At 45.3% G+C, this 16,654-nt stretch overlaps 1 long non-coding RNA gene across 3 annotated transcripts in view; it reads right to left on the bottom strand.

Annotated features, from left to right (window-relative positions):
- Positions 1 to 2,074: 2,074 nt before the first annotated feature.
- LOC126502394 (uncharacterized) overlaps positions 2,075 to 16,654 on the bottom strand; it is a 42,440-nt gene continuing 27,860 nt past the window's right edge. For 2 of the 3 annotated variants that reach the window (XR_007591914.1, XR_007591916.1), the window contains 3 exons: positions 13,231 to 14,242; positions 7,867 to 10,733; positions 2,076 to 5,405 (listed from right to left, as the gene is read on the bottom strand). This is a non-coding gene — a long non-coding RNA (uncharacterized lncRNA). Of the gene's footprint in view, positions 5,406 to 7,866; positions 10,734 to 13,230; positions 14,243 to 16,654 lie in introns of all 3 variants that reach the window. The other variant, XR_007591915.1, reaches the window with a different exon arrangement.

The raw sequence follows: 16,654 nt of genomic DNA, 5'->3' as shown, positions 1-16,654 counted from the left end.
GCTGGGATCATAGGCCTGAGCCACCAGGCCTGGCTGTAGTTCTAAGTTTCTTTACCAGGTTTGCTGAGTAGTCTCTGAACTTCAGGTGCCCTGCATAGATCTGGACACAATACTGATGCTTAACTGAACTATCTTTCCTGTTCATCTCTCATTGGCAATGTGGCAACTGTTGACAGAGTTTAGTTGCCAGCCCCTCTGGTCCCTGGAGTCAAAAAGTTACACTTAGCTTCCAACAAGATGAGCGCCACAGTCTTCCTAAGCTTTGCTCTCTGTAGAAGGTTGTTGAAGTCCTCTACTTGCCTACAGGTCAAGAAAACAGCAAAATTCTGGACTTTCATCTGCCTAGACCATTAGTTCTCAACCTGTGGGTCAGGACCCCTTTGTCAATATTTACATTATGATTTATAACAGTTGCAACATTACAGTTATGAAGTAGTGACGAAGTAAATTTTTGTCTAGGGGTCACCACAACATGAGGAGCTGTATCAAAGGGTCACAGCATTAGGAAGGTTGAGAACCACTGCTCTAGAGCCTTCTCCCAGAGCCATGTGGCTCACTTACACACTTCTCTTAAATCCTGGGCTCTGGGCACTCTTCCCTGATTGCTCTACCTTTCACTCCAGCGACTTCTACTCCCTCCTGCTTTGCCTTTCTACAGGGTGTTCATCCCACCTCACTGTTCCATCGTGGTTACACATTTACCTTGCTGGCTGCCTCTCTCTGCATCACAAGAACACACAGTCCACAAGCAATGGTATTTGTCGCAGACACAAATGAATGGATGATAACAGAGCAATGTAACTTCTCAAGGGGCAAAAGCTAAATCATATTGTGCCCCCCCAATAAAACTGTTTTCATTTCAATAATCATATCCAACATTTGCTGGCTAGAATTTCTAGAAGAAAGCCATTTCAAGGAGTACGCTAAGTATTTAAGCTTTTGCCTTGTTATCATTTTTAATTCCTGTTGGCAGGTATAGGGACATGCTGATCTTTCCGAGTTCACCGCCTTAAATGTTGCTGCAGCTTTCTGTGCTGTAGGCTTCTTCCATGGAACAGAGCCATCTAGTGAAACCCTCATCTCCCATTGCCTTTGTATTTGCAACTTTCCTTTTAAGGCTGAATTTAAATGAAATCTCGGTCTTTTTGTGTGAAAATGACTGGCGTGTAGATGCCTGAGCTTGGGCCACAGATCCCACAGTGAGAAGCACTGGGCTCCTTTTTATGAAGTTCAATTGATTTCAAGTTCATTTCCGTCTGGAAACTTTAGCTGAGGGGCTCGAGGGCCACATGCATAGTATCTTTCAGATTTTCTCAGCAGGGCTTTAAAATTCTGAAATGATGGGTAGTCGAGGATGAGAAGATGGGGACACCCCCGCCACAAGCAGCATGCTGCCTGTTCCTTCGCTCCATGATAACACCCTGCCCCTCTACCCCTTCCACTCAGTAATAGCGACTCAGACTAGTAGACAACGGCCCAAGACTCTTAGACAGTACATTATCCTGTAGCCTCCTTTTCTTCACAATGATTGGTTCAGAACTGAGCACACGACCCATACCTGACCAATCAACAGACAGTATTCCACTGGGAAGTGACTGGGAGCCCCTCAAAAGTCCCAAATCAAATCTCATGGAACTGACTTGTGTCTAGAGTCTGTGACTAAATTAGTCATTGTGGCCGGGAGCATATGGGTCCTGTTTGGATAGACTTGATCTATGCCCTCCCCGAGAGTCAGAGGGATGTGGTCCCACTTGGCTTCCAGATCTCCTAGACTTGTGGAACTGGTGCGCACTCGTGTGGCCACGCATCCCACCCTGACTGTGAGTGGCAGCATGGATTAGTAATCTTGTGTCGGGTGCTCCCATGGAACACGCTAGACCATGGCACTAGAGTCATCCAAGCAGCCCGAGCTCCAGAAGTCAAGGTCATTGGGTTCTCTCTCAGCTAGGGGAAAACACGGATTAATATGTGAGCTTAGGCAGAGCCTTGCCTCCTCCCCTCCTCTCCCTCCACTCCCCCAACCACTGACACTCAAAGAACCTTTTCATACATGCTTTAGAAGTAACAGAGTTCACAGACCATTTCCCCCTGTGATAACACTGCACAAATACACTACAATATGAAAACCAAGAGCTGGGCATGGGCACAATTCTCCATTCTTTGGAGGTGTCACAGGTTACATGTTTTGGTGTGTCCTGTGAACGCAAGTCTACAACATACATTGATTGTGTGAGCACCAGTATAGTTGATATCTATCAGCACAGAGCCCCATGAGGACTTTTGCATCCATGGGCTCCTGCCTCCTCCTGAGCTCTCCTCTTAGCAGCCACCATTCCTCCATTCTCCATCCCTGGCATATCAAAACCATAGAATAAAAATGTTGTTCCATGAAGCCTCCCTGGATTGGCATGGGGATTTTGCACTTAGCATGACTTCCTGGAAACTCAGCCTAGTGGTTAAACACGTTGACACTTTGCTCCTTATGTGTTTAGATTGCTGACGGGGAATTCACAGTACTGACGACACTTTACAGATGGCCACAGTCTGTTTAACTATTTGCCAATGGAGACCATTTGGGTTGTCTCCCATTAGGAGTGTTTATCAATGAAACTGCTATGAACAATCTTGCAGAGGCTTTTGAGTGCTCATCAGTCTCCACCTCTCTGGGGAAAACAGGACCCTTGTAATTTTGTAGGAAATTGTCCTCCCCTTTTTGAGAGCATGTCATCCTATTTTTGCCACCAACAATGACCAAGATTCCTAGGCCCTCCGCACCCTCAACAGCCGTTAGTGTTCCACTGTCTTGTATTTAGACTGTGACAATAGATGTGTGGTGTCATCTCATGGAGAGCTAATTTGCATTTCCAAATGGCTGATGGTGTTGAATATCTTCTCACAAACTTTGGCAAGGAAATTAACCTTGGTATCATATTCTCACCTAATAGGTGGAGGGTTAAAAATTAGGACAATAATTTATTATAATATTTACTGTATTGAAGTATTTGGGTGAGTTCTAGAGACGAACCCACTGGATGATTCTCCAAGAAACACTAGGAGCTGGGGAGATGCTCGGCAGGGAAAGTGCTGACCATGCAAGCACAAGGATCTACATTCAAATCTTCAGAACCCGCAGAAGAGCCAGGTGCAGCTGCACATGCTGATAATTGCAGGGCTGGGGATCAGGGACACAAGGATCCTCGGGGCTCATGAGCAAGCCAGCCAATCAGAAACTGAGTTTCAGGTTCAGAGGGAGCCAAAGGACCCGAGTAAGGAAAGACATGCTGATGTCACCCTTGGCCTCCACATGCACCTACACTGACAGGCAGAGACGGGTGAAGAGGTATAAGCTGTAACTAGTTTGGGGATGGTCGACACACCTATTATCCCAGCCTTAACAAGAGGATTGTGAGTATCTTGTGGGAGGGGGCCTTATAAGAAACATTAACCATTTTTATTCTGTAGAGAAAGGTAAGAAAAATTCTAACAGAATCCCACCCCACTAATGTTGAGAATCCTCTCCCTATACCTCACTGTGTTCTCACTACACTATAGAAAGACTATCATGCTTAATATTACAAGGTGGCCACAAGGATGAGACAGGTGAGACTTGGGAGGAATTAACACTGGTGTGTGTTCAGTTCTCTATTCCCTGGCGTTTAGCCTATCAGAGGCTCCAAGTAATCATTATTCTCTGTATTAGTTACTTTTCAGACAGAAGCAGCTAATGCAAGGAAGCACTTACTCTGGCTCATGCTTCAGGGGATAAAGGCCCATCTTGGCAGAAAGGGTGTGGCTCTGGGTGGATGAGTGTGCAATGACAGGAACTTGCTGTGTAGCAAATCAAGAAATGGTGACCTTGGACCAGAAGTGGGTCAGGCTATCACCACATCAGGCAGCCACGCCTCTCATCCCAAAGGTTCCATCCACAACCTCCCAGAACACCACCAGCTGGGGAGCAAGTGTTCAAACACACAAGCCATTTTTCACACCCAAACTATAACTTTATCCAGCTGACATTTTCTGCCTCTCCAGCCATCCCCCTCCAGTCACCAGAACCTCTGCTGGGACAGAGCGTGGGACCTCAGGGAGGACTGTTCCTTCGAGAATCACTGTTGCATCGGGGTGGCCCACTGTTCCCGGAGAAGAAACAAAGGGCTTGCCTGTGGAGCCGTGTGAGATCACATTTATCTGAGAAGCTTCCAAATGAAAACCAGCATTTGTACTTATTGCATTTTACCTCCAAATTTGATTACATTTCTCTCCTGCTGTAAATCTGCCTTCCTCTCTGCCAGCTTATTATTAAAGCCAGGACGGAATTGGTAGAGTGATACGTAAAATTTCCATCTTGGCTTTGACATCCCAGGAAGTTACGAAGCAATTACAGCTGCTGAGCCGAGGGCTCTGATGGATCACAGAGCACAGCAAGGGATGTAAGAGGCCAGGACCTGGAGGGAGAGAGATAGTGAGTTAAGAAACAAAGACCAATTAAATAAGACCATCCATTTTAATCTGCATGTTTTGCTTTATACTCCCTGTAAACAGAAATGTGAATGGGTCCTGTTCATTGGCGTGAGTGTGGTGTGGGAGTCTTGAAGACAATACCGACCTTTAAAATGGTTTCAGACGCTGAAAATTTTGAAATTTGAAATGTCCCAGGGAAGAAACAAACAAGATGATAACCTGCTCAAGTGTCAGAAGTTCTCTTGTAGATGTCAACAAAAAGCCACCGACACATACTTTGGGGGTTGTGGATCTAGTAATACCAGTTCCAGCTCTGGGAGCAGGCACCTCTATGGCTGAGGCCTCATGTCACCCATCAAGAGGGACCTGAGCTTGACCAAAGTGTGAGGAACTTTGTCATACCTTCATCATCAGGCAACAAGCATAACAGCCTGCCTGTGCTGACTACAGACAGAAGAAATACATAATGTGAAGATGCCAAGCTTGGGACCCAGCCAGGAGTTCAGTGGTGTTTGGACAGAGACACCCCCCACCCCAGTTGTATAGATGACCCAAGATACCTAGTTCAAATAGACTCAACTTAATTGTGCCCGCCTTCCTGGAGAGGTTTTAGCTTCCAAAACAGTTGAATTTTACTTCCCCTGGTGGGCTTGCTGGTGTTCCTCTCCTATAGGCAAATGGATGGAATTCAGTACCGTGGACAGCAAGGGTCCTGCCTGCCTGATTACTGATTGACATATGGGTGCCTTCCCTGACCACTGCCGCACCTGGTTCAAAGACCTCCTACAAGCTATAAATTTGATTTAGCACCAGGCCACCATCTTATAGGTCTCACTCCCATCATAGAGGTCCTTTGATTCCTAGTTCTTATTTCATTTCTTCAGTTTGAGGCAGGCCTTCCTCCAGAAGCAATTCCTCATCTTCTCCTTTGAGGTCTGCTCGGTCTGTAGGTGAGATGAGGAAAGAGTGAGGCCATGAACGGAAAACTAACACAATTTCTGAGAGCAGCCATGTTGGATGAGGCAAGAGACATGTGGTAGAATGCCTAGCACATTCAACCGCCAGGAAAGTCAGGACCAGAAAGAGGCAACTTGCAGTGAGTGAATCAGTGTGGTTCAAGAATAAGACCATGAGCAGTGAGGGGACACAGCACACATCCTCATCCTCCCTGGGACGAGAGGCATGCAGGAGAAGGTAGGTCATTTCAAAAGATCTGAGCCAAACCACCAGCATGCTCATCTAGGAAACAGGAGTAAGAAATAGAACAAGGCTCAGGTTAGTGGGTGAGGAGGAGTGTTTCCAAAAAGGCAAACATTTGTTTACCTCTCCCCCCCCCCTCTGCATCAATATCGCCTGGGATCTGGGGAGTGGAATTCTAGCAAAGGTAGCTGTGATAAGCACCAAGGGGTTCCCAAGAGAGGAGAAAGCCTCTGGACATTCTCTTGCTCCATTCTTCCACTTCTCTACAACAAAGGCTGGGAAACTGTGTATGCCTAGGGGAGAGATCTCTAATGAGACACAGGATGTACCTGGGAGAGTCTCAAAAGATGTGCTAGCTGGGGTGAGGGGTGGGGGGTGGGAGGTCGGGTCTTGGCCTTCAATCCAAAGGAAGGCAGAAAGCAATAGCTAGGCACAGCATAGCTCTGCTTGGCAGCGATCAACATCTGATAATTCGTTTGCCACGTCTGACTCCTAGGAACACCTGCTCCTCTGGTCCCTGTGCATCTGATGTTGTCCTTGAAACCAGAATCCCAGCTTCCCAGGGAGGAGGTGGCAAAAAAAGCAGCTGGCAGAAGTCCCAACTGACCCTCCCTTCCCCTCCCATCTTGGTACCTTTGCTAGAGAAGGCCAGGGCATAGGCTGCTTCCTCTTTCCCTCCACACCTGAGGTTCTGTGTGGCCTGTGTTCTGAGTGATCAAACTGGGGCTTCAGACCAGAGGAAGGAATTGCTGCTTATTTCTCTGATTCTTTACACTATGCTTCTAAATCTAGACTAAATCATACTGCAAAAGGTTTCCTAATTGTCCCTCTATCTCGGTTTCTCAAAGTACGGCCTGGGAGAAGCAGCCTCTCAGATCTTCCTTGAAATGCCAGCTGTTAGGTTCCACCCCCATCCTACTAAAACGGAGCTGGTGTTAGGGCCAGTCTGTGAGCAAACCATTGTGAACTGAAGCTCCATGGAAAAAGCCATATCAGTGTGAGAGGATCTCCAGACTGATGGACTTATCAGAACATAGTGAGTTTAAAGACTGGGGAGCTGGCTCAGTAAAGTACTTATGGTGCAAGCCTGAGGACCTGAGATTGCTACCCAGAACTGACATTAAATGTCGGATATGATGGTGTGCACTTGTAATCCAGGGACTGGGAAAGCATACCAGCCTAATCTAATTGGTGAGCCACAATGTATAATGAGAGCCTATCTCAAAAAAATTAAATAAAGTGGTCAACTCCTGAAGACTGACACCAAGGCTTACCTCTGACACCCACGCCCACACCCCACAGTAACACCCACGCCCACACCTCACAGTAACAGGTTTGTTCCTAACTTAGTAATTATGGAAAGTCTGGATGCTGGATGCTATAGATCAAGAAACAAAATTATCTTGGGCTATCTTTGCTTTTCTGAAATGCCACTTATCATTCACATTTTCTCAGAAAGTTCTGAGAATCTCAGACAATGTGTTTTGATCATAGTTACCCCTCCCCCAACTCCTCCAAAATCCACTCATCCCCTCCTTTAACAGCCCAACTTTATGTCCTCTCTTTCTAATTTTTTAAGACTCATCAAGTCCAATTTGTGCTGCCCACATATTGCCAGGCCACTGGGATGTGGTTGACCTATCAACGGCCATAAAAGAAAACTGACTCTCATCCTCCCAGCAACTATCAAAATCCAACAGATCCTCAGGTGGGACTCTATGCTGGATCTTGTTCAAGTTTTGCACATGCAACCACAACCACTGCGAGTTCATATGTGCAGCTGCCCTGGTGTGCCTGGAAAAGAGTGTTTCTTTTCGTATAGTCATTCACAACTTATGGCTCTTACGTTCTTCAGAAATGATCCCTAAACATTGGTGGGAGGGGGTGGAGGCGATACAAGTGGCCCATTTAGAGCTGGATACTCCAGTCTCTTATTCTTGGTACCTTTTGCCAGCTGTGACTCTGTGTTAATCACCCTACTGTAAAAAGATGCTATCCTGATGAGGGTCTAGAAATGGGCAGAATGCTGAGTAATCAGGATTTGGTTTAGTACTATGTCCATATTAGTCAGGGTTCTCTAAAGGAACAGAACTGATAGGATGGATGGATAGATAGATAGATAGATAGATAGATAGATAGATAGATAGATAGATGATAGATAGACAGATAGAGATAGATAGATATGGATTTTTTATATTGGCTTACAGGATGTGGTTCAACAATGGCCGTCTCACATTAGAAAAGCCAAGAATCCAGTTGCTGTTCAGCCTATGAGACTGAATGTCTCAGCAGTTCCCATCTGATGCTGGGGGCCTTGAGGATTCTTAAAGAGCTGCTGGTCTTCAGTCTATGCTGGAATCCTGGGGAAGCCGGTGAAGAAAAATGCAGAAATAGGGTAGATAAACTTGCCAGCAGGAGTAAGGGCAACTGGGCACAAAGGAAACAGTCCTTCTTCCGCATCCTCTTATCTAGGCTGCACCAGAAGGTGTGGTTCAAACTGAGGGTGGGCCTTCCTGCTTCAAATAATCTAACCAAGAAAAATCCCTCCCAGGAATTCCCAGTAGCTTGGATTTTAGTTGATTCCAGCTGTGGTCAAGTTTGCCACCAAGATTATCCATCATAGTCCATTTAGTAGAACAATCATGGTATGTGCTTCCCTAGGACTTAGGAGATGTTTGGCCACATGGTTTTGGCCCTGATAGCAGCTCTAAGCATGAGTTCCATCTTGGAAGTCTTAAACGCAATCAGAAAGTACTCCCATAACATAAGTGCCATTATTGCACCAGTGGACAAGTCTTGCCAGATCAGTCATTGCTCTTGCTCATGGGGTCACAGTTGAGCATGGTTAATGATTAATTTCTCCTCGAGTAGCATGCATAGCTCCTTCCAGCACTATGACAGTTGACGAGTAGGAATAAAGCTTCCAGGTTGGTACCAACTTGATTTCTCCATGTTCCATCGTTCAAGTATGTGATGCCATCAGGATGGGTCTTCTACACACACACACACACACACACACACACACACACACACACACACACAATAGGATGATTCCACTTTAAATATAGATATAGACATGGAAGCTTCTTGTAATGGCTACTCTTGGTTATCAAATTAACTACATCTGGAATTAACTAAAACCCAAGGCACTGGGCATACCTGTGAGGGATTTTTCTTGATCAAATAATTCAAGATGAAAGATTCATCTTAACTCGGTGTGACACCTTTTGGTGGCAGCTTATATAAAGGACATGAAGAAGAAAGTACTTTATCTTTTTCTGTTGGCCCTCACTCTCGTGGGCAGGTTTTTTTCACTGGTATTAGATCCTACTTCTTTGGAATTCCAGCATATACTGGACACCAGCAGATACATCCAGTCTTGTTGTTGTTAGAATAGTTGGACCATGACTTATAACCCACTTTAATAAATCCTGTTTCTGTATAGAAAGTGATTCATCCTATAAGTTCTGTTTCTCTAGAGAACCCTGGCTAATATACTTCTATAGTAGTAGATTCCCATAAGATTTTTTGAAAGATCCTTTTTGTAAGATTTTTCTTTGGGCCATCATCTCACACATACACACACACACAAAAAAAAAAAAACAATGTGGGGACTTATTATTGATTATGAAAACTTGACCACAGCTTAGGCTTGTTCCTAACTAGTTCTTATAACTTAGATTAACACATATCTTTAATCTACATTCTTTTATTTGGCTCTGTTAACTTTACTCTGTACTCCCCATTCTGCAACTGGCAACAACCTTTTCTTCTTTCCATAACTCTCTGTTTCCAGAAGTTCCACCTAACCTCTTCCTGCCTAGCTAATGGCCATTTAGCTCCTTATTAAATCAATCACAGTGACACATCTTCACATACTGTAAAGGAATATTCCACAACATTTTCCCCTTTTTGTCGAAATAAAAAGGAAAGGTTTTAATGCTAACATAATAAAACTATAAACAATAAGAATAATTTTCAGGGGGGGCTGGAGAGATAGCTCAGAGGTTAAGAGCATTGCCTGCTCTTCCAAAAGTCCTGAGTTCAATTCCCAGCAACCACATGGTGGCTCACAACCATCTGTGCCCTCTTCTGGCCTGCAGGCATACACATAGACAGAATATTGTATACATAATAAATAAATATTAAAAAAGAATAATTTTCAGGTAAGGATTAAATTTATAATGTCCTGTCCATTTACATTGGCAAATTTAAAGAAATACTTTTTTATCTATACTATGGCAAATTTAGAGAAAACTTATTATCTATCCTACCTCAGTCCAAAGTTCTGTATGTAAATCATTTCATCAAAACATGTATTACCATCCTAAAAATATCTTTTGAGATCTTAAAACATCTTTTCAGATAAACTTAAGCTTTTATGTTTTCCAACCTTATAAACTTTACATCTCTTACATAATTTGGTAACAAGGGAAACTAGCTCAGTCAGTAGAGTATGAAACTCTCAATCTCAGAGTTGTGGGTTCAAGTCTCACACTGGATGCCATTTGCAGGCAGATTTTTCTTTTGGGCTGCCAGATCACAAAAAAAAAAACAACCAGGAGATTTATTATTAATTATGAAAGCCTGACCTTAGCTTAGGCTTGTCTCTAACTAGCTCCTATAACTTAAATTAACCTGTATTTTTTAAATCTATGTTCTTCCACATGCTCATTACCTCATATCCGTTTTGTCCATCATGCTTCTTCTGCATCTGGTTGGCAACTCCACCTTTCTTCTTCACAGAGTTCTCTCTACCCAGAGGTCTCCCTATACCCCTGCCTAGTTATTGACCATTCAGTTTGTTATTATACCAATCACAGTGACATATCTTTACACAGTGTAATCAAATATAACATTTATTATTAGTTATCCCTCCCTTTATTCCTTCCTCTGTCCTGCCTTCCAATCTTCTACCTCAACCCTTTCTGTTCCATTATTACCCTTTACCTTTTTATTCACATAATTTTATTGATTCTTTGGGAATTTCATATCATAAACCCCAATTCCACTCATTTTCCTGTCCCTCCATATCTGCTCTTCACCCATGTAGTGTCTCCCACAAAGGAAAACTGCAAAATAAATTATAAAAAAGTGAATTAATTAATTAAAACCACAAGTAAGAATATTAATTTTAAGATAAACAAGTAAAGATAGAAAACCAAGAAAGCAAACAAACAAAAAACCCCACTTGGATCCTCTGTCTTTCCCGCCTCTCCATCACCTCTTCATTCATCTTGGTGGCACTGGGAGCTGTTGTGTATCCTGCAGTTGACCCTTTGTCCCCATAGCTTTACTTGCAAATGTTCATTGATTACTGTGTCTGGTAGGTTCAAGGTCTCTGGCTTCTGGTACACCATCAAATACTGGACCCTCATGGAAACTCCCTCAGATATCCTGCAGTTGCCCCTACTTATGGAGATCCTGTGGCTATAGTTCTGCAGGCCAGTTCCTTCACACATTCAAGCTGGTCACAGATGGGGTAGATGTTGGGAAGTGCCCACTCAACTTCTGGATGTATGTCTAGGTAGTAGCTGGGTTGTTTTGACCGGGCCACAGGGACCTCCCCTCTTAGGTGAGAGGTAGAGCTAGCTCTCCCACACCTGTAGTAGGAGGTTAGACCAACTTTCCCAAGAGGGGGCATGGCTCTCCTATTAGGGCCAGCTTTCCCCTGCCAGGATCATTGGGGTCCATTATCCCAGGGACCATAAGAAGTGGGGTCAGCTTTCTGATGAGAAGGGGCCAGCTCTTCTCAAGCCAGTGAGAGACAGGGCAGTTCTGTGAGGCCCTAATACTACAACACATGGTTTAACACATGGTTCACATGAGCCCCTGTGGTAACACAGACAATGAACCTCAACTCAGATCCCAGCTGTGGCAGGACCACAGACCCAGATGTGATCATTGGCAACAGCCCAGGGCCTGATGTCACCATGATTCTGGATGGCAGCACAAGTCAATCAGATCAGCATCACCCCAGGTGCAAGGTGGCCCTCAGATACCAACATGACCCCAGGTGGCAGCCCAGACCCCGAGCATCCACATCGTTTTGGTGCTAACAGGAGCCATGGACATTAACACAGACCTTGGCTGCAGTAGGGCCAGGAACCCTTAGACATGGCTCTCCGTTGCAACTCAAGCCCTGATGTCTCCATGACCCTGGGTGTGGCAGCTCAGGCTGCTCAGATAGGGATGGCCCTTGCAGTGGCATGGCCCTTGGGCACTAATGTGACCTCATGCAGTGGCCCAGACCCTGGCATCCTTGCTGCCTTTGGTGGTAACAGGAGCCCTGGTCATCAACAAAGACCATGACCGCAGCAGGGTCATGCACCAGACATGGCCCTTGGCAGAAGCCCAGGACCAGACATCACCATGGCCCCAGGTGGTAAACAGGCCTTCCACATCAGCCCATTCCTTGCCTTCTTCAAATCTGCCTCTCTCCACAAGACACCAACCCCTCTGCCTCTCTCTCCTATGCCCACCGTACATTTGCTCACCATAATGGCACCTGACTGCCCATCATTCCTGCCTAGGGCAAATGGCTCTGGGTGTGTCTGCATTTTCACCTGCTTGGTTCTTACGTTACTGAGCAGGCTCATGGTTTCTTCTCCCCACCTAAGGCAAAACCCTCATTTTAATCTTTCTACCAGTACATTCTATCTCCTCTTTCTTGAAAGCCCTGGCTCCTCTGTCCCCTGACTAGTTTCCTGAGCTCCATAGGAATCCCAAACGAAACACACAACACACGTATCTAAAGATTCAAAATTAGCATCTCCAGATGAGGAGAACATATGATGTTCATCTTTCTGGGTTTGGGTAACCTCACTCAGAATAATTGTTTCCAGCTCCATCCACTTACCTGTGAATTGCCTAACTTCACTTTCTAAACAGCGGAATGACGCTCCATTGTGTAGATGCACCACACTGTTGTCACCCTTTCATCAGTTGGCTGACCTCTGTTTGCATTTCCTGGCTGTTGTGAACACAGCAGCAGTGAGCACGGTTGAGTCACCTCTGTTGTAGAATAGAGTCCTTTGGGTGTGGCCCCAGAGTGCTCTAACTAGACCACATGGTGGTCTTTCTGGTGCTCTGAGGAACCTGCACACTGATGTCCACAGTGGCCTCATCGGTCTACAATCCCACTAACAGCTAATAAGTCTTCCACTTTTGCCACCATGGGAGAACCAGCATTTGCTGTCTTTTGGGTTTGTTCTTGCTTATCTTAGCCATTTTGAGTGGGGTAAGATGAAATCCCAAAGCAGTTTTAATTTGCATTTCCCTGCTGGCCAAGGATGTTTGATCATTCTAACAGTGTTGCTCGTCATTCGTCTTACACTTTTGGAGAACTCCCTGTTTAGTTCCATGCCCCAGTTTTTAAATGTGTTCTTTGTTTTCTTGATGCTTAGTTTTCCTTTTGGCTATCAGATAAAAAAAAAAGAAAAGAAAAAAAAAAACCCTTTCAATGTATTCACTCAGCAAACCTCTAGCTTCCACCATCGCCAAAGTAAGAATGTCTTCAGATAGCATCTAGGACCCATAGAGAAATCTCCCTGCTTGGCTGTGACTTACCTGTCTGATGCCCCGACCAAGGGCTTCTGGTAAATGCATTGATGTATAACTTTATTTTCTTCTGTGACTAGGGAAGCTGCATGTAATCTCCCACAGCAGAATAGGTCAGGAGGGCAAAGTGACTCCATTTCCTGGATGGATTCTCTCACATGTGGCTCAAAATAAACTCTCTTCTTCCCTTCAGAGCAAGCACTGTGCTTGCAAGGACATCCTCTGCAGCTGGTCTGGAAGCACACTACAACGTGAGAACATCTTTCTACAGGAGTGACAGAAGGAGAAAAGCTAGGCCACCATTCCAATTGGTCACCCTGGCTGGTAGTCTCCACTCTAATGCAGTGTGCCCAACCTTCCTAATGCTGTGACCCTTTAACACAGTTCCTCATGTTGCGGCGGTCCCCAAACATAAAATTATTTTCATTGCTACTTCATAACTGGAATTTTGATACTGTTATTAATTGTAATGTAAATAGCTTATATGCAGATGGTCTTAGGTGGCCCCTGTAAAAGGATTGTTCTACCCCCTCCAAGAGTCACAACCTGTTGGTTGAGAACCCCAGAACTTGCCCCGTTGGTCAGTCTAGCTGGCAGGGTCCTAGATTATGTCCATATTTTTCCTACAACAGAAAATGTATATTTGAACAATCTTTCACGTGCATCTTCATCGTCCCACACAAGGGTTTCTCCGAGCACGCTCTTAAAAATAGAATCACTAGAGTGGATAATGTACACAGCGAGATGTTAATACACATGCAGAATGGACTTGCTGAAAGGGTGTGTTCCCAGCCTCGATGAAGAGCCGCGCCCCACCTGCCAGCCTCTCTAGCATAAACCAAGTCTTCTCGGTGTTCTCATTTGCTCTTCCACTCTGAAAGATGGAGATGATGCTGCGTGCTGATTTGCATTTCTTTCAGCGGGGCACCGAGCACCTTTTCTCATGGATATCAGCTATTTTGGCGCTACTGCTTTCTGATTATCTCTGTTTGCAACAATCAAGGTGCCTGACTCCGTAATTCTGAAAAGAGAGAAAGGGCAGAAAACTCTAGGCCCCTTCTCTCCTGTGAAATACAATCTATCTAAGGGCACAGAGGTTTGAGTGTCACATGTAGGGTGAGAGGTTTGCACAGGGTAATGACATTGCAGAACACAGACTGCTACAACTGCAGAAGTCCCCAGACAAACCCTAGTGAGGTGTCACTGCACTGAATGATTTGCTCATGCTGAGGCTCCCAAACCACTGACTCCCAGCCCAGCCTTCCCTCTTCTATCAGGCACCTGTCCTGTGAAAACACAGATGCTGGGTTTGGGTAGTCGCTGCCTCAGTCTCTCCCAGCTAGATAAGAAGCTCCTGTGCTTGTGGCCTTCGGCACACAGCCTCGTCATTGACCCTGGAAGAGGTGGTACCCAGATTTGGACCAAATGTGTTATCACAAGGTTGAAGAGGGAGCAGAGCCAACGCTGCGGCAGCCACAGGCTCCTAATTCACAGGAAATGGAAAATTATCTAATAATAAACCTCCACACACAAACCTGACATACCCACACATTCACACGTCTCAGACTAAATAAATGTACTAATGCTGACTTATCCCATGATAATGGCTTTTCCAGGGCAATCTACTTTCAACTACCATGGATTTTGGAGCAGGACGACTAAACTAACTCTGTCTCATTACCTCGGAGTCCCATTACCTTGGAAAATAGGTCTTTTTGACCAGTATTCTCGTGTGTGTGTATGTGTGTGTGTGTGTATGTGTGCATGTGTGTGTAAATGCATATGAGTGTAAGTGTACAGGTACACACACCATGTTGAAGCCAGAAGAGGGTGATGGATATCTTCTATCACTCTTATTCCCTCCAGACAGGGTTTCCCACTGAACTGGAAGCTGCCTGGTTTGCCTACACTGGCTGGCCAGCAAGCATCCAGGGTCTGTCTCTACCACAGACTGTTGGGGTTACAGTCATTTTCAGCCACGCCTGACTTCTTTACATAGATTCTGGGATTTAAGCTCGGTGCTCATGGTTGCACAGTGAGTACTCTTGCCCACTGAACCATCTGTCAGCCCCATTCTCATTTCATAAGTGGAACAACACCACAGCAGATCAGTCAGGACATGTCAAGAACATGACAAAGGACAGCAAAGAAGGCTGATTACCCTTCCTCTCGTGACAGGAAGAGTCAGAACCTGGATAGAATGGCACAATTGCCACGAGAAACAGAATTCCATCCACTTCTAGGCTGTGGACCATCACCATGGCATCCAGTAGAAGCCAAAATGTACCACATGCTCCCTCCCACCAGCCCCTGGCCCTAGCCCAAGGCTGAATGTACTGAGACAGAATCCCATGTTCTGTGTGATAATGGCCGTGTCTACCTACAGAAAATTCACACAAAGCCACTGTAGTGGCTGGCTGTATTGCTGTTACTGTGGCCCTTCTGGTCTCTCCTATCCCCTAAGACACAGAGACTAACAACTTCGCACAGGCTTACTCCAACAGGGCATCTGAAGAGCAGATCTTTTGCCTTATGAATCATAAGTCCCTCACAACATTCAAAGTTGCTTCCTGATGGTGTGAGCTCTCTGTGAGTTGGGATACAAAGCAGATAGACTACCAGTTTAAAGTGTTTGGCCATCATTGTGAATTCAGGAGCACCCAGATAGGGTTATTCACAAGCCCAGTTTCAGCCCCCAAAACTGAACACCTTTGCCCTGCTTTGGCCTCTTGCCTTTAAAGATCCCCAGGAGCTCAGCTGTGGGATGCTCAGGGAGGTTCCCAGGCCAGGTACCAATCCTCTCTTGGCCCACCTCTGCTTAACTGGGAAAAATAAAAGATGCCTACCAAGTGCCTGCTTTACTCCCAACCCTACAAATATCCAACCCAAAGGAGAGCCCGTCTAATTTATTCTGAGATGATTTAAATCTATTTAAATTAAAAAAAAAACATTTCTGCAGCTTTTGAGCTTCAGAGAGAAATGAGAGGTGTGAATGACTCCGTAGAAGAAGATAAATCTATGGCTCAGGAAAGGGAGGAGATCAAAGGGGGCTTGAATTCTGGATACTCAGCTGGGTGTATAGCTATTAAACAGGCAAGGACCGGAAGAGAGATTTCCGAGGTCAAGTGAAGAGGAAGGAATGCTCTTGTTTGTATTGCTTGTTTATGTTTTCTGTGTTGAACTGAATGAGGGACTGTGGAGGAAGAAGAGCTGTTAGCAATGAAACTGCAATGTGAGGACACGGAGCTCCGTGATAGGTTGCTGAGCTCTCACCAAAAAGCCTGATGACCTAAGTTTGATCCTTGGAACCTACACGGTGGAAGGAGATAACTGACTGCTACGACTTGTTTTCTGACCTCCACACATATCTGAGAAAGAGAGGGAGGGAGGGAGGGAGGGAGGGAGGGAGGGAGGGAGGAGAGAGAGAGGTCAG

The sequence above is a fragment of the Alexandromys fortis genome, unplaced genomic scaffold (genome assembly GCF_014885135.2).
Source record: "Alexandromys fortis isolate MF-2015 unplaced genomic scaffold, M_Fortis_MF-2015_v1.1 scaffold_45, whole genome shotgun sequence".
NCBI lineage: Eukaryota > Metazoa > Chordata > Mammalia > Rodentia > Cricetidae > Alexandromys > Alexandromys fortis.
Note: the sequence above shows the minus strand (reverse complement) of the source record. Positions and strands in the feature narration are given on the sequence as shown.